Here is a 26,527-nt window from a genome sequence, read left to right as displayed (position 1 = left end):
TTGACCTGGAATGAACATAATCTCAAATTTCCACAAGAGCAAGATATCAAAACATAAGAACACGATCCACCTCAGTATAGGAACAGTTAAAGACATGAAAATAGACCATCAATAGGATTAACTTTAGATATCAAAAACCAAAGGCAAATAGGAGCTTATATAGAATTGACAAACACTGCACAACCAAATATATCTTTGTAGCACAACATCCAGAGCACAACTTCTGGAGCACCAAAACTTGAATAAAGAAATCTTGAGCAATGGTAACCAACATATCAAAAATGTTCAATCATATCTACAATGAGACAATAATGCAAGGTGTTGCAATATTGAAAACCGAATACTTAATATCACCAAACCTCAATACCATTAAAACATATACATCCAGAGCATGAAACTGATTGCCACAACCAACACCAAAACTCATTCACTATGAGAAACATATCCACAAAACTCAAAAACTTTGGGAAACGTATCCATGAACAGACACTACACAATTCAAGAGAAACAATCTTTCGAAAGAGTATACCAGTAGCATACTTACAACCTCTACCGACTGCCTTTCATACATACATACATATCTTCCATTGTTTTGCAATACCAATGTTCTACATCATCAACATACACTACAAAAACTATATACTACAATATTCAGACCAATTTGGATCACTAGGATTGACATCAATGACAACCAATCAAGCATTTAGATAAAAAATCATACAGACAAATCCAAAACCTAATTACATATCTATATATTTCGATTCATCCCCTATCTATAAGAATGTTCTTGAACATGGCAGAGATCCAATCCTAACATTAATACACTTAACTGATATAGAGGCATCATATTTTTATACAATCTAATTTTTAAACTTCTTTTATTTTACACTCATTCTTTAATAATCCAACCAAATCCTGCCTCCATTTATTTTCAATTTAATTTTCAAAAAATAAATTATCAAATGTATTGATAATTAGTTGATTAGTCTAAACTAATCTATATTAATTCATATAGATTTTAATAACTCAACCCAAATCAACTCCAATGAATTTTTTTTCTTTCCCTTACAATATCCTACCATTTACTCTTTCCTAAAAAAATATGTGCCAATTAAATAAAAAGGAGACATTGTTTGTTAGTGGGGCTCCAAGGTGGATAAAGGGCTTTTTTTGTGTTGGCTGCAATGCATCCCACATTCCTAATTAAATGAATTCCCTAGTAATAGAAATTAAAAGTAATGCAGTAAATTAAATACATAAGAGGACTACTATACTAAAAATCTCTCTATTCTACATATTTTTCGACTTTGACAGGATACAGGTTTTCCATGGACCAATCACTACATAAGAATGGGAAATGGTGAACTACTACAAGAATGTGAGATGTCTAGGTTAAATCCAACATTGGGAAATATTTCAGTGTCATCAAACATGAGATGAAACCAATGGGGATTTTCTACATATAATAGTCTATCGATTAATAAATCATATAGTTTAAAAAACTTGTTCGAAATGTATTTTTTTTAATATAAATTATATTTAGTTTTACATCCACATGATTTATTCCAAATATACTTGCAATACAAACTATGTATACCTAAATATAATTTCCTTAAAACAATTTAACATTAACAGACTTTTTTCATAAACTAGAAAGAATATGAAGTAATTCTAACTCTAAATACATATCTAATAAATCATGTAATGAACCTACAACTTTACTGACTCTTTAACAATGGTAAATTCTTTATTCTAACCATTCATTTGAACTTTATTTCATTTCATTTCATTTATGTAAGGAAACAAATAATACATGCTCCTACATACAATTTTATTCAAATACAATGGTAATAATTTAGCTTAAGCATTATCAACAACTAGGTTTCTTATAGGAAAATTCTCTTTCATGTATTTAAATCTATGAATCCAAGTTTCAACATATGATATTCTTTTACATTCATTTTCTCTTTCACATAAAATTTACAATAAGACGCTAACTCAATATTTTTTTATAATAAAGGTTCATCCCAAATTGATGTACACTTTAGAAGCCTTTCAACTATCAAAGGAATGCCAATCTTCAACCGAACAATCCGCAACATATAAATATAATATTAGTGGTGAAAAATGGGTGCAAATGGGATCTCACCTCCTAGCCATAGGGTTGAAAATATCCCACCCCCAAGATAGGGAAAAAGCATGTTGACCCCATTTCTAGACACCCATGGTTAGAACAACATCCCTATCTTTAGTAGAGTCAAAGAAAATAGTATAGAAACCATGAGCTTTCATTATCACTTAGATTAATTGATGTTTTTGTTCTTTGGATTTTTGTATATTATTGTGTCTCGTTCCATACATGACATGTTGGAGGATGAGAGGACTTCGTTCTTGACATGGTGGTCACCTTGCATGTTATTGTCAATTTATGAAGGAGAATGAGATCATACTGGTGATTCATGTGTTTTCATGGATGACTATGATAATATGTTTCATTGATTGACCATTATATAATGCATACAAAAGAAAGGGAGAATATTATGAAAGAAGCCAATATAATCCTTACATATAGAAATAAATATATTTTAATTATGTGAACTAATTTTTTATGGTGTATCTTAGATGTTCTAAAATAAATTAAATATTTATTTGGGTCTATTGGTAAAGTTGTAAATATTTAATATGCAACCTACACTTTTACTTTTTGATACTAAATTTTTTTAATATTAAATATTTTCATTATGCAACCTAAACTTTTGTCTCTTTCTATATGTCCACTCGAATCCTTGAGATAAAATTTCAAGAATGGTATTAGTAGTTGAGACATTTTTGACATCAAGGTCTCTTCAAATAGTTGACTTGGAAGTTCCTTTTGTTTTCTTTAGCACTAACATTGTTTGCTTGTTTATATTTGAAGGTTTTTGAATGTATTGATAAGATTATAAGCTTGGGGTATTGATCATCCCTCAAAATTAGTATCATCTTATCCCTAGTTTGTCTTTCTCTTAGATACTCTATCTCTTTATTTCTACTCTTCTACAAGTATGGGGATAACTTCATGCTCCCACTAAAGTGGGGGTTTATTGCAACATTGTAAATTTTTACTCCTTTACAAGTTCACACTCTTTTTGGGCCCTTTCTTTAGGTACCTAATTTTGGGTCATTTTGGGACTACTTTGGCCTTATCTCATCTAAATTATTGTCATATGCTAACCTCGTGATGAGATCCTATGTCCTAGGAACCTACACTTTGTAACCACCATTCTTTTATTTCTTTCTAGGTGGACTAGGGCACCTAGCGCCATAGTACTAGTGGACTAGGGAACTCAATGCCATAGTCTCTCCAAAATGGGCCTAAATTTGAACATTTGCAAGTGTTGACTAACACCATTTATGATATAATCCTAATATTTTGATATGGCCATTGGAAGTTGGCCTAAATGTGAAAATACCTTGAGATGTTGGCAAGAGACACTATACCGATGGAGATTAGTGCTTGAAAATTATTTTGAGGTTGTCATTCATGGAAACTCAGATCCGAGATCCCATCTGGTATATGTAGATTTGTTTTGCCAAAAGTTTGAGAAGTTTTTCAATACTCATTTATGCTTCAGTTTGGAAGGTGGAATATAGTGTATGGATACATTGTGCAAATCTCTATTTTGGCTACATAGTTTTGATCACGGTGAAAGAGTTAGATGATTAGATGTTAGAAGAAGCTTATTTCACAATCCTAGCCTCCAGTAATCGGTAATTCAAGAAGAAGAAATTTATTTTGGTGTAACGTGTTGTGTAGAATATTTGGGATGATTTCGGTGATTGAGCCAACATGTGTGAAGGTTGTTATCAATTTGTTTTGGTTTCCATACAGATTGGTAATCAGATTGAGCCGACTTATGGTTACACGTTTCATGTTGCGTGTTATACAGTTTTTGGAAGGCGACGTGGGAATTGATTTATTTTGTTGGCATGAATATATAAGACCGATTCATTTGAGCATTTTGGTGTGAGATATGAGTAAGAAAAGATTATATGAGCAATTGTGTGAAGTTTTATGTGAGTAATTGAAATTTCTGTGCTTTGGTATATGATAGAGAAACAAAACAGAACAAAGAGATAGAATGGTGGTAAAAGACTAATTGAGCTTAACTGGAACTGCCTTTTGGCATATGTAGATGCTACTATTCATTTTAGTCATTCTTTTCATCATTTGTAATCACTTGTAAGGTTGTGATCCTTCCTCTAGGTTGTAGCCCTCTTTTGTAATTGAGCAGTGAACTATAGGCAGTGTGCCTGAATGCATGTGCATTCCCCTCTTGTAATATTATTATACTCCTGATCATAGTATTATAATATTGTGGGTTTTAATCCCACCGTGGTTTTTCCCTTTCCAGGTTTCCATGTAAAAAAAATCTAGTGTTATGGTTTTGTGCTTGTTTGCATTTAGTTTCTACACTTTACTTTTATTCAGTTGTATCTGGTGGTTAAAGAATCTATTTAAGAAATTTATTAATTGCAGAACATTGATTCACCCCCCCCCCCTTTTAGTGTTCATTGATTCCAACAATTAGTATAAGAGCCTAGTTCATTTGAGGAATCCTAATAGCTTGAGGAAGATCTGGAAGATAGAATCAATGGACTTCGATTTATAGAGACAACTTATTGTGGCACTTGAAGACCTAGATGCAGCAAGGAAAGAAGAAAGCGATATGAGAAGAAATTTGAGTGATGTAGAAAATTTCGTTGAGTCATTGAAAGATCAAGTGAACACATCTAGAGAGAAGAGAAAGGAGATGATAGACAAACTTAAGGAGAAAGAAGAGCAAAGCATTGATGATCAAGTTCTGAAAGACAAGACAAATGAATGTGAAAAGATTGCTAGAGATAATGCAATCCATTGTGATGAAGCTGACAAAAGCGATTGAAGATAGGAAGAAGAATGAAGAAAGTCTGACTCAAACATTGAAGGATGGATCTGATGAATGTTGCAAAATTAATCATGAAAATGACTTGCTGAAACTTGAATTGATACAATCCAAGAATATTGAGCAAGATCTTGAGAGACATATTATAATTCTGAGAGATGAACTTACCACTGCCAATGAGTACAAATAAAAATTCAATGCTAGCTTAGCCAGGCTAGATGAGATTCTAAAATTTCAAAAGAACAAAGGTGATATGGGAGGACATGGATTTGAAAAAGGAGAAAGCTCAAGATCTAGTCAAAACAATCATCAGAAGATCAAGAAACCTCTGATAAGATAGCCTAATGCATATAGATTCAATGATAAATGTTTTGTTTACAATAAATTTGCTCATAGGGCAAGTCAATGTAGAAATAGGGCTAATCAAAATACTACATCATTCTTCGGTCAATGTTTCAATTGCAATAAATATGGTCATAAGTCAGTTGAATGCAAAAGTATGGTAAATAGGAGAAATGTAAGATGCTATGCTTGTGGAATATTTGGACATATTTCTAACCAATGCATATCAAAAGGAAATAAAGGGAATTTCAGGCCTAATCAAAGAAATAACATTATTTTCTATGCTTGCAAAAAAACTGATCATATAGGAAAACACTATAGAAGCACGAATGTGAGCAAGAATGCTCCGACAGACAAAAACAAAGTAGATAATAAGGGGAAAAAGAAGGTTGAAGAGATAAAAGAACAACACAAGAATATGTGGGTAAAGAAGGAAGATTCAAATGCATCAAATGGGTCCACACCTGATTCCGGTGTTGGATCTTCATCCGATAACTAAGGCATTTTACCTTAGGGGGAATCTTTTCATGTAGATCTTTAAAAACCTCTTTCTAAGATCTGTAGCCAACTATAGAAGGTTGCAAAAGACTAAAGATGATTGTGTAGATGATCCTAAGAGATATACGAAAGATTTAATGCTGATTTGATGCTCTGATACAATGTTCATGAGTTTCATGGCATCCAAAAGGACTTTAGGGTTGAGCATTCATTACACATTAAATTTGGGTATGTGAAAGATAAAAGGGCATTTTAACATTCATTTTTCACATTTCAAGCAAACCAAAAGAGAAGAGTGTGGTGAAGAAGTTTGTGCAGCAAAAACAAAGCTTGTAAAGATTCAGCAAAGATATGTTGTATTCAGTTGAAGTCAAAAAGGTATTTTCTAAAGTTCAAAGCTATATGTTCATAACCTAGATTGCAATATTGGCATCTTCTAGTTCTAGTGTGGTGACTCCACTTTTTGTCGAGATAAGTAATTGGCCAAGGCCTCAATTCAAGAAGCATCCATACAAATCAATGGAAGGCAATCTGAATGGTGCATTCTCATCTATTATGTATGGGGTATTGCATGTCGAGGATATTAGGGCATATATTCACTACAATATTGAGGAGATTGGAGCTAAAGAAGTGCTATCACTTTACACCAAGCACATGATTGATGGTATGGGAAATCTCAAACCTGATTTCAAATATTTACAAGATAAGGGTTTTATTCAGTTTGTGAACTTTTCGACTTTCAATGAACCCAAATCAGATAGGTATATTCTGAGCAGAGTACAAGATGAATCTATATGTCTAGACAAACTTTACAAGATTACTAAGACTTCTATCTAGGCAGTAACATGTTGGAATGCAACCGGTGAAGTCCCCGACCTAAGAAATGTAAAGAACACAACTGTAACATAGGTAACCAGATTACAACATGACAATAGATCGATGACAATTAGTGATTGTTGAGTATGATGTGAGATTTGCATCCATGGTGATTGGCTACAAGATATATCAATCTAGTAGAGATAATTTAGTCTCTGGTACAATAATTTATGCCGCATATCAAATTCTAAAGGAGAACAAGTTGTATGACTTGTGCGAAGTATTGTTGATTGAATTAAAGAGAAATTTAAAGAATATTAAGCAAGATAAGAAGCATGTATTTAAGTTTGGCACTTTGGTTGTCTATTTGGCTCTCTATTTCATTAATGAAATCCCTAGTGTAGGTAAGGTACAGTGAGCATATGATAAACCTGTGGCAATACAGATTAAGGAAGATTTGCAAGGATTGGGTGATGGACAAGAACAAAAAGCTATTTTATGGGGTTATTTCAAATCATTCCAAAGCATGATGCGGAGTAGGGAAAGAATCCCGAAGGAGATTCTCAAGAAATATGAGGACACCATATGCTTCATGGTGGAGGTTGATCAATTCTTGATGGAAGCTATTGAGCCAAGAACAATATGGATCACGCCCATGGGGTATGAAGTTGATGCTAATACTCTTGACATGTATGCTTAACATCTCTTAAGCAAAATAGTGGATGAGAAGGAAGATATATTTGGTACTTATAAGGAGAAAATTTTAAGCTTGCATTCTCAATTTACTAAGCCCAGTATGCAGAAGAGAGTTAGGAAAGAAGTAGAATAGCTCACTAAAAACATGGGTATAACAAAGGAAGTTGTCTGTAGGGCCAAAGAACAAAACATCTTGAAGGAGGAGAGCATGGTGCAACCAAAGAAGACTAAACCTACATCTACTCCTCTAAAGATAAGGCAAACAAAGTCAGCACCTTCCTTTAGTGCACAGAAGCTTGTCCCTCCACCTAAACCTCAAACCAAATCATCTAGTGAAGTAGAGAAGAGGAAGAAAGGGAAGCTTGAGAGAGTCTATGTGGCAGCCACTATTGAGATAGAAACAAAGTCTGATGAAGCAGTGCAGGAAGTGAATACTGCTACCTTTGCCAGGGTAGTTCAGAAGCCACCATCTGGTGAAGGACAAACAATAAAGAAGAAAAAAATTGGAGATGAACAATTTGATATACCTCACCCTGGAAAGAAGCCTAAGTTTGAGCTTAATGAAGCTCTGAAATCCAATAAAATAGAAGGTACCTATACTATTGTGCCCTCAATGTCATTAAGTGAAATAGTTGATGAAGTAGTGAGGGAAATTTGAAGAATATATCTTAGTACTATGAGAACTGTGATGAAAATGATCAAAGAGCAATAGAGGAAGACATTGTACAATATATGAATGTATATAGCAAAGCCCTGATAGAATTATCATCTATGATATTAAAGGGTTTGTATGAAATTTTGGATGTCAGGAGGCATATAGCTAGTTTGGAGGATGAGAGAATAAAAGAATATGTATTAGTTAATTTGTGCTATGTGATTTCTAAGGCTGAAGTTGATAGATTACTTGAGATTGTGAAGGACAAATTTAGAAGCAAAAAGAGAGTTAACAATATCATGCTCAGAAAAATAGATGAAGTAGATAAGGAGACAAAAATAATTTTGAAAACAATTCTTGGAGGAGCACAAATATGAGGTTAATCTGGCAAAGGCTGACACCCCTCTAGAAGTGCATGTATAGGATGATACCTCTGCTCCAAATGTGCAGATAAATGATCAAGATATAGTTGGAGATGAAACTATTGATAATTAGAAGGTTAATGACTCTGGTGAAGATAATAAGAATCCTTCGGTCATAAATGTTGAATCCGAGAAGGCAGTTGAGGAGGTTAGAGATGAAAAGGGAGAAGATAAAGAGAAAGGTGAAGAAGAAGAGAAGGTAGAGAAGGAGAAGGATGGAGATAAAATTGAACAGGTTCCAGTGGCAAGAGACACTCTGACTATAGATAAGGGAAAACAAATAATCACTGACATAGTTGATCTCACCCAAGGACCTATTGATCTTAACTCTATATCTTCAGTTCAAAAATTGAAGCTTGGAACACTTGCACAAGCCAAGACAAGTGAGGACTTATTGAAATATCATTCTGAAGATAAAGAGCCGATATCCATGGTGACAGATGTGTTGGAGAAAAATTTGCCATCATTCAAACTAGATATAGCTAATAATCCCTCTGGTAAGCTAAGAAGCATGCTGAAAGTAGTTGATTCTCACTTTGTGTCCTTAGAGAAGGTAGCAGAAGGAAAGGTTTTGAGTCAATTTAATGCTATGCAGTTAAGAACAATTTTGAAGATGGTTGAAGGCGATAGGGTTAGTTTGACTACCAGTCTAAAAGCTATACAAAAAGCATTGGATGAAGGCGGTAAGATATATAAGTCATGTCTTATTTTTCCGAAATTCACAATAGAAATTGATAAGAAGATAAAGGAATGTGAAGGAAAGAAAGCCAATATTTTTCAATCTTATGCCCCTCAATCAATTTTTCCTAGTAACTATGAAGCTTAGGTGATGGTTCTACTAGACAAAATCAAGATCCTCAATCAAGAAAAGAATAGAATAGTTGGCAGAGTGGGAGAACTCTGGAATTTAATAACTCCCTGGTTAGACACCTTGTTGAGCAGTCAGCAAGATGCTATGAATGCTCTAAATAAGAGTGGTATGGTAGATTGTAGAGGAGCAAAGATGCATGCTTATTTTTTTATTTCTCTAATCAATATTTTGGAGAATTTTAAGAAGGGTTGGGATGATCACCTACTGTCCCTAAAGACCATTTTTGCGGATATCTTTAAATTCATGTAAGATATTGAGTACACCCTTGTATATAAATTGTGGCAGATACCTATCTTTGGAATTTTTGTCAAAGGGGGAGAGAGAGGTATCAAAATGATGTATATTCTCAGGGGGATCTTATTGAGCCTATTGAGTTGTCAAGGTGTTGGTGTTGCAGTTTTGAAATTTTGAAGTTTTGCAATGACAGTGTCATTTTTCACAAGTGTTGCCATCAATGCCAAAGGGGGAAATATTTGCCAAGAGACACTGTACCGGTGAATCTTAGTGCTTGGATTTTTTTTTGAGGTTGTCATTGATGGCAACTTAGATCCAAGATACCATCCGGTATATGTAGATTTGTTCTACCGAAAGTTTGAGAAGTTTTGATACTCATTTATGCTTAAGTCTGCAAGGTGGAATACAAAGTATGCATACATTGTGTAGATCTCCATTTTGGTTACAGAGATTTGATCATGGTGAAAGAGTTAGATGATTAGATGTTAGAAGCATCTTATTTTGCAATACTAGCCTCTGGTATTGACTCTCATGCAAGTTAGAAGATCCGGTAACTGGCAATTCAAGAAGAACAAAGTTATTTTGTTGTAACATGTTATGTGGAATCTTTGGGATGATTTCGGTGATTGATTTGACATGTGTAAATCTTGTTATCAATTTGTTTGGGTCCGCATACGGATTGGTAATCAGATTGAGCCGACTTATGGTTACATGTTTGATGTTGTGTGTTATGTAGTTTTTGGAAGATGACATGGGAATTGATTTATTTTGTGGGTAAAGATATATAAGACTGATTCATTTGAGAATTTTGGTTTGAGATATGAGTGAGAAAAGATTATATGAGTGATTGTGCAAAGTTTTATGTGAGTAATAATTCTTTTGTGCTCTGGTATATGATAGAGCAACATAACATAGTAGAGAGATGGGACAGTGGTAGAAGACTAATTGAGCTTAATTGGAACTTCTTTTTGGCATATGTAGATGCTACTATTTAGTTCAGTCATTCTTGTCAACAATTGTAATCACTTGTAAGGAAGTGAGCCTTCCTTTGGGTTGTATCCCTCTTTTGTAATTGAGCAGTGAGCTCTAGCCAGTGTGCTTGAATGCATGTACATTCCCCTCTTGTAATATTGTTATACTCCTGATCACGGTATTATAGTATTGCGGGTTCCAATCCCACCATGGTTTTTCCCTTTTCCAGTTTCCACGTAAAAATTCTGATGTTATGGTTTTGTGCATGTTTGCATTCAGTTTCTGTACTTTACTTTTATTCATTTGTATTGGTTAGTTAAAGAATCTGTTTAAGAAAGTCAAGTTAATTGCAGAACACCGATTCACCCCTCCCCTCTCAGTGTTCATTGATTCCAACATGAGAACCCTTTATAGGGTAATCATTTATCATTCATCAATCATCTTGATTCAAGAGCAAGTATTCTTTCATTCAAGAGTAGATCTGACTACAAGGAGTATCGAGCCACAACAACTTATCTACAAGTATCTATTCATGATGGATTTTGTTATGATTTGTCATGCTATTGCATCAACACTTGGAATACTTATATAATGAGTATTTATCACCACCATTCTCAATCCGCGAGTATAATTTTGTCAATTTAGCACTTCATTTATGATTTAGCCTACCCTACCAAGGGTAAGCTCTCTTTTTCATCATCATAGTTGTAGTGGAGGTGGAAATACAAACATAGGGTTTAACTTAGGAAAAATCTGTTAGTCGGGTTGAAAGTGTAGACACCTAAAAATGTCTCATTGATCATGTACTAATTATTTATCTAATTGATGAAATAATTCTTTAATTATTTAATTAAGCTAATTAATCTTATTCTTCAAAATTCATATTTCTTCATCATCTTATTAATTATTCTATTTCTATCTTCTCAGCATTTAATCATTAACCCTTTTCTAAATATGAATTAAATATCAATTATTTAATTAATTATGATTTTAATCCTTTAATTTAAATAATCTTTATTATTTAACTAAATTAAATTTCTAAATAATTAAATAGTTTTTTAAATTATTTAATTAGCTAATTAATTCTTCAAATTCCATTTCTAAATATTTAAATTATGATTTCACTTAATTTCATTAATTCTCCAAATTCAAATTCAAATTCTAAATCTTCTAAATTCATCTAATTTTGAATACATTTGCATGATTTCAAAAATCAAATTGAATTCCAAAGTCAAGTTCTAAATATATTCAAATAACAAATTGAATTAAAATAAATTCGATATTTGAATTATATATCATGCAAAGATCAAATTGAAAATAAAAATCAAAGCTCAAGCATGCTAAATTAATCAATTCAATTAATTAATTAATTAAATCATTATCTTTCCAATCTCTATTTCTATCTTCCACTTTGTTTTTTTCCAAAAAACTTTCAATCACTTAACTATTCCATCTATTTTAATTGATTATTTTAATTAATTGATTAATTGTATCATTTCTTTTAATTATCCTCCAATCATTCTTTTTCATCTTTCAATTGGCTTTTTTCTCAATTAGTTAACTCAATTAACAATTCAATCTATTCTATTTCACCTCCAAATCAGGAATTCAACTATCAATCAGCATGTGATCTCACCTGAGTTCCACCTCTTGATCAATCTATTACACCTCTCAATCAATCTCATCCAAAAATCTATAAATTCAGCATTCAATCTCCATTTTCAACAATCACAAACTTTGAATCTTTATGTCAATTGTAGGTTGCTAGCATAATATCTGAGAGCCATCATACCACGAAGAAGAGAAGAACAATGGAAGCCATATGTGATCATGGGATAGGGAGTTTTGATTAATATTTTACATCCTTATTACTTTGATTGTATTATTCTATTAATGTTGTTTGAATTTTAGCTAGAATAGGGATTCACGATTTTCCTTATTATTTCTAGTTAAACAATGATGATTTTAAGCATACAACATTTTGGTGAATCCGACGTGAACAACAACTAATTAACCCTTTGTGTTTCTTGTGTGATTTTTGCAGGATCGTATGGATTTTCAGATTTTGTAGGCTTTGTATGGATTTCAAAGGCGGATTTAAACATTACACATTCGTAAGAACAATATCACGCAATCACATAGACATAATTATGCATTCGATTAGATAGGATCACGCATTCATGCTAATACCTTAACACATTCTCTTAGATAGCACTATGCATTCATTATTCATATTTAGGCATTCTGTTTTTTTTTTTCATTTTTCTTATTTTTAATTCTCTGTCCTATCTAAATTCTGCATTAAATTTTGTGAATCTAAAGATTTTTTATCCTTATATGATTCTTTCAATATAGTATCTCATGGCACATAAGGTAAATTTTAAGATTTAAGGTTCTCGAAGAACATCGGAACAAAGGAGGTAGGCCAGAAATTACCAACAAACCCTAAAGGCAAAAAAGATAATACAAGACTTAGAGGACCAAAAAGCTATTGATAGATACAACAACCTTTTTTTATCATACATAGTGAAATATGACTTGATTAATATAGAATAGTTGATGAGAGATCTGACTAGGGCCTCAGTCTGTTTTGCAAGTTTCTGGTGAAGTTTAAGCTTTTGGTAGGGTTTTTAATTGTCTGTTTATCTATCACGCATTCATTTTGTTAGGTTTACACATTCGCCCTATCAGATTTACGCATTTGTCCAATTATCATCACGCAATCACCTAGAGATCATTATGAATTTGTTTGATAGATAGTTTGACTTTCTATTTTCTGGTTTTCTTTGTGTTTTTTTGGTTACTTATTCCCTCTTTGGAGCATGTTGTGAAATTACAGAGAAGGTGTGATCATCCCAGATTATTTTGGAAACCACTAAAAATTTGATTGCAGGATCCTTTAGGGTTAACTCACTTTTGGATTTTGGGTCTAAAATTGACATGCATGATCGCACACTTCATCTTGGTGCTTAAAATAAATTTTGGGTTTAAAATTGTCATGCATGATCTCACACTTCATCTTACTGCTTAAAATAATTTTTGGGTTTAAAATTGGCATTGCGTGATCTCACATTTCATCTTGGTGCTTAAAATAAATCTTGGGATTAAAATTGACATGCATAGTCCCACACTTCATCTTGGTGCTTAAAATAAATTTTGAGATTAAAATTGACATGCATGATCTCACACTTCACTTTGGTGTTTAAAATATACATGCACATGCGTATCTTACACCTTAGCTTGGGGTTTAAAATTGACGTGAATCTGAATTATGAATAGAATAAATCACATATTACAATATTTAAGGGAAAAAGAACTTTTTTTGTCTTGGGTGGACCTATTGTTGCATTAAGTACCTTTCCACCCACCTTTAGGGTCTTGAGAGAGAGAGAAAGGTGATAATGATGCCTACTTTTTATTTTTAGTAGTGAGGGGTATCTTTGAGTAGGGATTTCATCACCCCATAGAGGTACTTTGAGTTGGGATGCGTTGGGGATATCATCTCTCCTAGTGTACTCTCGAGTGGGTTTTTTGAGCCGCTATATAAACATATTGGTCAGGAGGCTAGAGTGTTCAGTGAATTTGATGTATGCGGGGGCCTTCTCTGCACCGATAAGCTTAACTAAAGCCTTAAGTGGATTTCTCTAAGGATCCGTCATTGGATCGGGATCCCTTGAAACTTCCAATAAGAACCAACTTAGTTGTCGAAATTCCATGTTTATTGGTTCCTGGTGTGTGGATCGTGCCCCATAGATACCCTCCATGTACCTTGTATGATGAGATAGAAAATCCTCCATGATAAGATATTTGGATCTTCGGGGTAAGAGAGACTGGCATGACCGAGAAGTGTGTGTCATCAAGTGGAGTTAGTGCTGCCAGACTCTCTATATGTTCATCTCGTTTCGGTATTTTGCAGTGGGGGGCCCATTAAATGATTTCCACTATCGAGCCTAAGATTGTCTTCTGTGTTTTTGTGTGTATCATTGTATCATACTAGTATTGAGTTAGTATTTGGGCTAGTTTAGTCCCTACCTTACATAATTCTAAATTTTTAGAGATTGTCAAAACATAATTCATCTAGCTATACGTATCTTCAGATATTGTTCTCAAAATTGAAAAAAGACTTGTCCTACAAATAGAGTTATTTGAAACAAAGTCTATCTTGAAAAATCAAACAGTCCAACAAAGTCAAAAATTTTACATACTTGTGATCATTTGTTTTCTTAGAGTCCTTAGGGTTTGCATAGTCCTCATTTACATCCTTACTTTGGATAAGTCCTTGAATTTTCCTCATTATCATCCTCATTATCATCCTCATTATCGTCCTCATTATAGTCTTCATTTATGTCCTTACTTTGCATCAGTCCTTGCATAGTCCTCGTCATCGTCCTCATAAATTTCCCATATACGTCATCGTAATCTTCACATAAGTCCTTGTGTAAGTTTTACATAGTTCTTAGAAAGTCATTATTTGTGTCCCATTAGCATCCCTAGTTCATTCTAGTGTCATCATAATCTTCATTTTAGTCCTTGTCAAGACTCCATATACGTCTGTCTTAATCCGTCATCATTTATATAATCATCCTAGAAAGTCATAGCATGTGTCCTAATGGGTCTACCAGGTGATGGTTTTCTCCCCTTTGAGCAACCTAATCTAGTGCCAAATGACGGTCAACAAGAAATCATTGATGACTTAGTTAGATAACCTAGCTTGGCAATTAAAGACAAGTGCACCTCAGTACATAGGAGTCAAGTTTGAGCTAGATAGAGAGTATAATATTTACCACAAAATTGATAGAGAAATTGCAGCAGATTTTCTTAGACAAGAAATTGAGAAACTTGCATTATAGAAATCTCAACAATGTACTCAACAAGTTCCACATCTTAATCCCCAATAGAGAGATAGGTCTAGTTTTGCATACCTCATTTTTTGGTCTAGAGTCTTGCATTCATACCCAAGGTCTTTTGTCATCTTGCATTAGGTCCTAAGTGTCCTCATATAGAAGTCTTAAATCCCCCTCACAAGGTCACAAAAGGAAAAGAGTAGAATGGATCCAAATAATGACCCATCAATTAACCCTACTTGGAACATGCGTATATCCAACAATGAAAACTATCAACAATCAAATCCCTATGGCATGCCAACAATACAAGAACTACAACAAAATTTAACACCTAAAGAAATTGAGTCAACTCAACAAGACCCACACATTCTTATGATTCTAAATGCCCTTATAAACAATGACAAAGATCAATAAATTTCTTTGTTATTAGAAAATTGTGACAGTTTACCTCAAGGTTTTGATGTCACAACGATCTTACCACCAGTAATTACCTTAGGTTAAAATAGCAGTCAAGTACCAAATGTAACACAAACACAATCTATGACTTCAAGTTCCTCCCAAAATGCATCAACATTGTCAACTCAAGAAACTTTGGTGTCAAACACAAGTTCTCAAGAAAGTGCATCGTCCTCAAGTATGAATGTGAACACACAAACACAATCTACTATAACTTCTCAAACCACACAAGTATTATCAAGTGCTTCAGCACTAAGTCAAACACAAGCCTCACATGTTTCTCATACGACAAGTGTGACTTAGTCTTCGGTTTCCTACTCAATAGTTTCTACATATAGTCATTAGGCAATAGACCCAGGTTCTGCTAATACAATGATTGCAACCCAACCAAACATGGGTTCACAATTTTCTTATTTCACAATACCTAGTGGAAGCCACAACATGCATAATTATAATTATGGTACATTTCAACAACCTTCTATTTATACTACCACAAATCCTTTTGTGAGAAACATACATGCACAAAATGCACCATTGACTCAAACATAAATTTTAACCCAACAAGTACAAAATATACAACAAGTGACAACTATGCAAACCAGTAATGACAAAAAGAGCTATACAATGCAGGACTTACATCCTTATCCCTATGATCATATAATATACATGCCTTCTTTCCCTCCACATTTTGAAACACTGAAATTTGACAGATACCAAGGGAAAGGTGATCCTAGAGATCAAATCAGAGAATTTTTCATGGCATGTATAGAGGTTGCACAAGAGAACACCTATCTAATGAGATTGTTTCAAAAAAGTCTCAAAGGTCCTTCTTTGGAGTGGTTTTCACATCTCCCACCAACAATCACATCATGGGGTGAACTAGCTAAACAATTCATTGCAAATTTCTCAAATAACATTGATACCTTAGTTACATTGATGGATCTATGTGCTGCAAAACAAAATGAGAATGAAACATTCACATCCTTCTTACAAAGATGGAGATCTCTCTACCAAAGATGCAAGACTATTATTCCTAAAACTAATCAAGTTGACATGTTTTCAGAGTACTTAATTCCAAAGATTAAGTACCTGATACAAATGCAATGTTTGACCTCATTCAAAAAAATCATTGAAAAGGCTTTAAAATGTGAGAAGGGACTTGTAGAACAAGGTATCATAAAATATGGAACTTCTACAAACAACACAAACAATGATAAATCCAAGTTCTGGTTAAGAAACAAGAATGTGACCAATGATGGTGTTGTAGACGCCCACACAATGAACATGGCTCAATCAATTGTATCTTAACAAGGACCAATTCAACCATCTAGTCAGAATAAAAGTCCATATACAGAAAATAACATAGTGTCAACAAATGAAAATGTTGCACAAGCTACAAACACAAGATTCCTAAGAATGAATGCTCCAAAAAGGAACTACACACCACTGGGTGAGCCCATTGAATCAACATTAAAGAAATTAATATAGACCAATGTGATCACTTTGTCGGAGATTAGAGTGTATGAACTAGGTCCTTTCAAACCAGCCTAGTGAAATGATAATGATTTTTGCGACTATCATCGTACAAAAGGTCATAAAATTGCAAGTTGCTATAAGTTGAAGAACCTAATTTAGGATTTGACACCAATAAAACTTCGGAAAACACAAATCACACCATCTTTAAAGACCCTTTTGTCAAACATGACAATGGTAAGGCATCAACATCAGGAACACAAGACAACACTACTAACTATACAAAGGTCTCATATGACTATACCATTTATGCTCTTAGCTTAGGAGACACAGTAAATGTTGATCCACAAGAAGAACTTGATGGTGATAAGAAAAGTCAATGGATCGATAAATATGATAACCAAGTTTTCATGATGTCAAAAGCACCAAGGTATGATAGAGATGATAATCTCTATCTCTTGGACTAGGGGCAGATAGAACCACCTTATTCAGGATGGTTTGAAGATGAGATTATAGCAAAAATCATGCATGTTAGGATTTTACATGATGATTATAAGATGGGATATGAAATAAACCTTGATAATACAACATATGTTGAAGAAATATCCCTCACAAGAAATAATACAATGGCTACTATCACAATAAATCCAAGGGATAGAGATTGTGTCGTCATCATGCGTAGATCAAAAGTGACATTACAAGGAGTGCCATCAAATCAGTCACCAGTAGTAGGTAACTATAATGTGGTTGAGAAACTAAAGAAAACCCCAACACAAATATCTCTTTTTGAGTTATTGCATATATCACCAAATCACAGAGCTATCCTAGATAAAGCACTTCAAGACTTAGTAGTCACTAGAGACAGATGAAAATGCTTTTCAATCCATGGTAGGGAATCTGACTTCTTCTACCTGTATTGATTTCACTAGAACAAGATGTTCCTAATGATAGACCTTTTCATAATGATCCACTACATCTAGAGGCTTATATACATAAGAAGAGAGTCAGAAGTGTACTCGTAGGTGGAGGAGTTGGTCTCAACATCTGTACACTAAATTTGGTCAAGGCATTGGGCTATTTTGAACTTCACATTGATCCCATGAAAATAATAAACATCAAGGCATATGATGATGAAGAACGTCCTTCAAAAGGGGTGGTTATGGTACCAGTACAAGTAGGCTATCACAACAGAGGTTACCTTTCAAGTCTTGGATAGACAACTAGGGTATAACATGCTCTTAGGCTACCCATGGATTCATGCAATGAAGGTTGCACCTTCGACATTTCACCAATGTGTTAAATTTCCATACAATGGCAATGAAATCACCATCCATGGTGACCAAAACCCATTTCAACATTGTAATCACTTAAAGGAAAGTATGGATAACCAAGTCCCTATAAATCAAGAAGCCCCTCTTATTACACAAATGGACTAATTGAAAATCAAAGAAACACATAAAGATACACCTATGACACCTTCTTTACAAATTAAGGATGTCGGTTGTGGGGAATATTCCATTTCATGTAAGTCAAACATCAAACAATTAGCTCTTTCTCTAGATCTTTTGGGAAACCTCCGAATATTGTGATGAAACAAGATAAAGGAAAATAGATAGTCACGTACTCAGATTCATGCTCATTTATTAGATGGGGAGACCTACAAGAAGAATCCTTAGATGAAGATATCAATCAATGGATATATAAAGAATAAGATGACATGGCAATACCCAAGTTACCTTTAGATTAGTATGGAAATGGTTTCAAAATTATACAAAAACATGGGTATGCTGGTACTGTTATCACAAAGGCTTGCACCCTTGCTAAGCTATCAACTCAGAAACCTTGTGAAACATGGAAATAACCCCAAAGTGTGGGACCTTGCACAAGGGGGGTTTTTGAATCTCTGGAGGAGGCCGACTTCCTTCTCAATCTAGGTGTAGTGTTCAACCAACTCAACACTTCAAAACTGACTTCTAAACCTATCCTAACAGCTTGCAGAGGAAAGAGAAGGGATAATTTCTTAAAATGAAAGGAGGTGATGTACCAAGAAGAGATAGTTCCTCTCCCCACCCAAAATGGCACAAGGAATCAACTGAAAAAATTAAGAAATGCACAAGCTTCAATTGCATGAGTGACCCAAATGCATGTGTGGAGGGTGGAATTTTCTAAGTGTTAAGAGGGGAGAAGAATTCCCACATGGTCACACTCAAAAAAAAAGTTAACACAACATACATGTGAAAGGAAACTATGAACATACACTTATAATGAAGCTAATAACACATACACATCATACATAAGTTGAAGGAAGGCAAGAATAGAGATTTTCAATTAATCATAAGGCCAAAGGCCAATCTTACAGCTATAGAAATGCAAAAGATTACAAGTCTTCAAGAGAAGAGAAGAGCATAAGAAATCTCAAGGCAGGAGGGAGAGAACCCTTTACAATGAGGCTTAACAACCTTTATATAGAAAAATGGTTACAAGGGTGATCATTACCCCTGCATGTCAATCTAGAAGTGCATGCACTTGACTTGTACATGCAAGAAACCTAGCCATACCACAAAAGGCAATTCAGAGGAAGGTGGATTGACTGACCTTCCAAAGTCAGACGTGACATAAGTCACCCATCATGGCCCTCGTACCTCCCTTGATGGAAATCCTGCCAAAACATTTAATGTACCCTTGTGGCTCCACAAAAGAAAGTTCACAAGTCACCAAAACTGTCAGAGCATTAAAAGCCTTGAGTGTTGATCACACCATCTAGAAGTGTCGCCAGTCAGAAGGAAACCCGAAGACTTTGAAAGCTCAGACTCCCAAAGTGAGGAAGACAAGGGAAGAAATTTGGAACCTTGGGGTTCCGGAGTTCCAAGATAGAGAGAAGAAGAGAAGGGAAAGACCTTCGGAACCTCAGGGTTCAAGATTTTCGGAGGAACTAGAGAGAAGGCAAAAAGGGGAAGGAACTTCGAAACCTCGAGTTTTTGAAGTTTCAAGGAGAAGAAGGAAGAAGGGGAGGAGGGAACCTTGGAACCTTGGGGTTCTAGGGTTCTGGGAAAGGCAAGGGAAGGAGACTTCAAAACCTCGGGGTTCCGGGGAACTGCACAAAGGAACTTCAGAATCTCGGGGTTCCGGAGTTCCAAAAAGGGAAAGGGCTAAAGAGAGAAGGGGAACTTTGGAACTTGGGGGTTCTAGATTTCTGGGGAAAGGATAAGATTAAGAGAAGAGGTGAAGGAAAGGAAGTCTAGGAACTTCATAACCTCGGGGTTCCAGAGTTCTGGAGAGAAAGGAGAAAAAGGGCAAGGAACTTTCGAACCTCGGGGTTTCAGAGTTCTGGACAAAAGGAGAGAAAGGCTAAGGAGAAGAGGGGATAAGCTAGGGAAGGAACTTCGGACCCTTAGGGTTCTGAAATTTTAGAGAAATAGGAGAAGAGATGAGGGAAGGAAGGAAACTTTGGAACCTCAGGGTTCCGGAGTTCCGAAGAAGGAAAGAAAGTGGCTAAGACAAATAACTTCGAAACCTCGGGGTTCCAGAGTTCCGGGGAAGAAGAAAAGGCCAAGGGAGGAACTTCCTCTGGACAAGGCAACACTTCACACTTCATGATTCTTCTCTCCTTGATCAACCAAGGCCGCACTAGTCCATGGAACATATCTCTGATCGGTTCTCACTGATGGACCAAGGGTGTCATAAAATGACAACATTTTTGCCGATTTCTGCGGGATGCTTGCCTGCTAAGCATGAAGTCCAGAAGCCTTGAGCAATCCATTGGGCACTGAGTCATTCAAAAGACCCAAAACATGTGTGTGCCATCACTTGGAGGAAAACTAGAACTAGAGCGCACACCCTCTTAAGGAGAACATGGCATGTGCATAAGCACTTGTGAAAGCAAAACAACTTCTATTCTAATATTTAGATAGTTATCAACACCCTCTTCAGAAGAAGGGCTTGAGATGAATCCCATTCACTGGGATTGTAAGAAATTTGCCCTCAATCTTGGAGAGATGAAATGCATTGGCCTCCTTGCAACTAGTGATGACATATGGGCCACTCCAGATAGCATCAATCTTGGAGTGCCGCCCAACTTTGGCTCTATCTCCATCTCACTTGAGAACTAGATCTCCTTCCTTGAAGACCCTATTAGTCACCTTTTTGTCAAAAAAATTCTTCACCTACCCTTGATGAGTCTCAAGTGTATGCATAGCCTGACTTCTAACCTCCTCTAGCTCCATCAACTCTGCTAGCCTTACTGTCATGGCATCATTTTCTATCAATTCAAGTTGATGTGCTAGTTCAAGAGAGGGTAACTCTAGGGAAGTTGGGATTCTTTCTTCCTTCCCATATACTAGCATGAAAGAGGAGTTACCAATTTCCCTCTTGTGCGTGATACTATCAGCCCATAAGGTTGTCTTCAACTTAGTATGCCATTCCCTCTGATTGTCTTCAATTGTCCTTTTAATTATCCTGATGAGTTTCTTGTTGGAAGAATCAGCTAAGTTGTTACCTTAAGGGTAATAGTTGGATGATTTCTTCAAGTATACACCATGCTTAATTGCCTAAGAACTGATTTGGGTTCCAACAAATGACCTGGCATTATACGATATGACGGTGGAAGGAACACTGAATCTTGTCACAATTCCCTCAAGGAATTCCAACACTAAGGCCTCAGTGGCATACCTCAATGCAACTACCTCTGTCCACCTAGTGAAGTAATTTGTTGCCAAGATCCACATATGGCTAGCACTAGAAGGTGGGTTTATCATGCCAATGAAGTCTAAACCCCATTGGATGAACGGTTGATCTGCTTGGATGGGGTGAAGAGGTAGGGTAGCTAGTCTTTGCTTCCCAAAGAAGAGAGCACATTTCTTGCAATTCTTCACCCATCTATGTGAGTCACTAAATAAGGATGGACAATAATAACTAGCTCTCATTATTTTGATAGCCCTAGTCCTTACAAAGAAGTGGCCCCCTGAAGAGCCATCATAAAATTCCTCTAACAGTTTACTGACTTGGTTTTGCTCGATGCATCTTAGTAAGACTCCATTGGAGTCTTTTCGGAAAAGAGTACGATTCAGTAGGGTATAGGGAATGGATTGCAACCTAAAGTGTCTTCTTTTGGTCTAGTCTAGACCTTGGGGGCATCTACCTTCCATTAAAAAGGTGGTCATGTCACTTACCCAACTGAATTGAGTGTTGTTGTCGGTTGGTTGATCTTCTTGTAACATAAGGGTGACCTCTGAAGTAGTCTCAGAAGATGAGACAAGCTGCTCACATAGGCCCTTGCCTCTTACAAGCTTGTTGATCTTGATGTTGATGTCATACTCCATGACCTTGGTTATCCACCCAACCCTCTTCTCACTGATGTCCTTGTTTAGAAGGAAATCTTTGACACTTGCATGCGGAACTAAGAGTTGGATCCTATTGTTGGACAACATCTGCTTGAACTTTTTTAATGCCCTTACAACAGTGAGGACCTACTTCTCTACATAGCTATACTTAAGCTCAGAGTCCTTTAGCCCTTCACAAAAGAAAGCAATAGGTTGCTCCAACTTGTCGTCATTCAAATGTGTTAGGACAACTGAGATGCTAGATTCTCCTCCGAAGGTATAGAGGATAAAATACATTTCATAATTAGGATTGATAAGGGTAGGGGCCTGAGAAATTATTTGTTTGATCTCTTCAAAACCAGCCCTTCCCTCCTTGGTCTAATTGAAATCCAAGTTTTTCTTCAGCATGGAAGTGAGGGGTTTTACCATGGTGGTAAGGTTGGGGATGAACCTCCTCACAAAGTTGATCCTACCAAGGAAACTTTGCAATCCTTTCTTGTGACTTGGGAGTGGAAGAGAAAGAATAGCCTCCACTCACTCTGGATCGATGGTCAAACCCTCCTTGGATACGATATGTCCTATAAATATTCCTTGATTAGTAGCAAACACACACTTGCTAGGGTTCAAGGACACACCATACTCCCTGCAATTTATGAACACCTTCTCAAGATGACCAAGATGGTCATTTGCATGCTTCGAATAAACAGTTATGTCATCGAGGTATACAAACAAAAACTTTGCTAATACACCCTTGAAGGCCATGTCCATTTCTCTTTTGAATGTGGCACCTGCATTAGTTATCCCAATAGGCATTTTACAATAAGCAGAGGTACCCCATTTAGTAGTAAATGCAATCTTGTATTGGTCATATTCTTGGACCAAGATCTGATTATAGCCTGAATACCCATCCAAGAATGAAAATCTTTCCGATCCATTGACCTTTTGGAGAATCTGCTCCATGGAGGGAAGGGGGTAATGATCCTTGAGGGAGGCTCTATTGAGATCCCTAAAGTCTACACATAGCCCGATTTCCCCATTCTTCTTCCTTACAGGGACAAGGTTGGCAACCCAAGAAGAGTGCTTGATAGGAAAGATGATATTGGCTTCTATGAGCTTGGTCAACTCCTTCCTCATTAGTGGCTCAATTTTGGGGTTTATTGGCCTTTTCTTTTGTCTAACTGGCTTTGCATCTGGCTCTAGCTCTATGGTATGCTGGGCTAAGCTAGGATCAAAACCCTTCAAGTCTTCATAGGTCCAAGCAACTATGTCATTGTATTGCTGGAAAATCTCAACAAAGGCCTCTTGCTCAGTTGAGGAACACACCTTGCCCAAGTTCAAGGACCTACCCTCAGCAACAACAACTAGCCTATAATCAACCCTCTTTGTAGCCAGGTTCATTTTCATCTTCAACTGATCATCTGAGTTGAAAATGCCTTCCAAGGTAACTAGACCTTTAGGAAGTTTGTTGGAGTTGAGCTGCATGATTTGATCTCCATACTGTTCTTGCAACCTAGATTGAATTTTAGCAGAAAAATTCTACTCCATTTTGCAAGAAATTGACAATCTGTTGATCGCTTTCAAACACTTGCCAATTCGCTTGATTGTTTGGGACAGAAAGCCTCACAACAAGCCTGATGTGTTTCTCCTTTTCACTTGCAACCTGCACTGGTATGTTGAACTGAGCACCAACCGCTACAAGCCTATCAACATGCTTGTTCTTACCCCTAGGAATGCTCTAGATATTGAAGGCCTCAAATCCTTCAATAAAATCCCAAACCCTATATGATTTGAGTAGGTTGTTCTTTGCTATACTTTGGGCTTGAGTGTGGTTAACAACCAACTCACTATCTCTAAATACTTTCAAAGATCTGATCTTTCTAATTTGTACAAGTTGGAGACCCTGAATCAAGGCTTCATACTTAGCGACATTGTTAGTGCAACCAAATTGAAGCCTTAAGGAGAAGAATTATTTCTCCTGCTCGAGAGAAACAAGCATTACCCCGACACCTGCACCATTCTTATTTCTTGAACCATCAAAAAACATGTTCCATAACCCATTTGAATCTCTTTGGGTCTTGATGAGGTTAGGGATAGGAGTATCCTCTTCATGGATACAATAGGTGCTAAGCCCAGTCTCTTCAGTCTCAGCTAATGGATCAAATTGAAAAGAATTGGTCCATTCATCCAACAAGAAATCGGGAACTTCTTGCAAGAGAGTAGTAAACTCATAGATAACACACTCTTCCCCCTCTTCATGCAAAGTGCAATTCATGTTTATAGGGTTGGGGGTGTAGGGCTCAATGTGGTTTTGGAAAATGGGTTTTGCCATTATGGTGACCTTGGTACCATACCTTGTTCAAAATAGTATATGGGACCAGTCAAAAGACAGGTACCTACCTATCTTGGCTGTGAAGTCTCTAGATAGACAGATGGCAAAGAAGGCAAGGAGGTCGATGATTGATATGTCTTGCAAGACAGTGCAACCAGGGCATGCATGCAAGGTTAACTTCAAATTTTTTACCACCCCTATCATCTTAATAGAAGTGCCATCTAACTGGACCATCCCTTTGGTCACAGGTTCATATTCTATGCCAAGAAGATCGGCTACCTTCTTAGGCATGACTGAGCTACTAGTTGTTGAATCTATCATGCAGCAGTGAACCAAGTTGTCTCCTATGATTAAGGAGAGATAGAACGAGGGAGGCTTTCTAATCTTGCTTGAATCTTCCTCCTCCTTGGGTTGCACCAAACTGGCAGAGGCTGCCCTTTCTCTGACTATTGTCTCATCACCTGACTGATTTACATCCTTTAGTGCTTCCTTAAGGAAATCCCTTTGAGATGGGATTGAAAGGGCCTTCCACATAGTGACATTGAGGTTGGCCTTCTTCATTTGATCAACTATTTTGAAAGGGACACTAACTGATTTTAGAGGCCCCTTTCAAACTACAAGGTCTGCCTTTGTTCTTTGGATGACTTGGGCATCCTCCTGCCTCTTGCTCCCTTGCATGGTATTTTGGCTTGTATCATGGATGGCTACATTGGGTGTTGGAGCTTGGGTTGATGTTGAAGGTGAGGCAGCCTCCATGGCTCTCTTCTTTGACCTTGCATACTGCAGCATGGACTCACCATTTGTTTGGTTCAAACCACAAAATTCTGCCTCCTACCAATTGACGAAGGTAGAGTCACCTTGTAAGTGAGCCTAAGTGCCAATACTAGGCTGATTTGGGTCATATTTTTGTCCAAAGGTGGTTGGCTCATCTTGCACTACTAAAGTTTGGACAAACCCTCCATTTTGGCATACACCTTGGTTGTGTGGTTGATTACATGGTTGACACCAATCTTTCTCTTGGGCGAGGCTATTTTTCATTGGAACTATCGCCTTTGAGTTGCTTGGGGTTTTGGGGTTCACACTATTCAAGGGCCTGGCATTGATACATTGGTTTTGCCCTTGAAAGGGTGGCCTACTTTGTTGATAATTCTGACCTTGTGCTTGGTAAGTTCTTCTATGCTATGTTTGTTACCTCTTCAGTGCTACCAATTCATTGCCAAAGTTTTATAGGAGAGCCTTGACCTCATGGAACTCATTGGAGGATGTAGATGGCATGGATGATTGTCCAGTGGGAGCCATGGGGATAGAAACCAAGGTGGGTTGTTGAGTGGGAGCTTCTGGGAAGAGAGGCATTGGAGGCCTTGGAGCTATCTACCCAGCCTGGATCAAAAAAATTTCCGCTCTTATGGCTATGTCATATGCACCCGATAGAGAGGCTCCACCCATTGATTGGATCATAACAACTATATCGATGTTGAGAGCTCTAAGATAATACAAGAATGCATGATTTGGAGATGGCTTCACTAGAGTAGGAATCCTATTCCATGTTTTATGGAATCTAAAATTGAAATCTCCCATGAACTCATGGGGTGCCCTCTTGATCATAGTTAATTGCTCCATAAGTGATAGGTGATCACTTTTGTCTTTGAAATGGTTGCACAACCTCTCCCCCAATT

Source organism: Cryptomeria japonica, chromosome 10, assembly GCF_030272615.1.
Source record: "Cryptomeria japonica chromosome 10, Sugi_1.0, whole genome shotgun sequence".
NCBI lineage: Eukaryota > Viridiplantae > Streptophyta > Pinopsida > Cupressales > Cupressaceae > Cryptomeria > Cryptomeria japonica.
Note: the sequence above shows the minus strand (reverse complement) of the source record.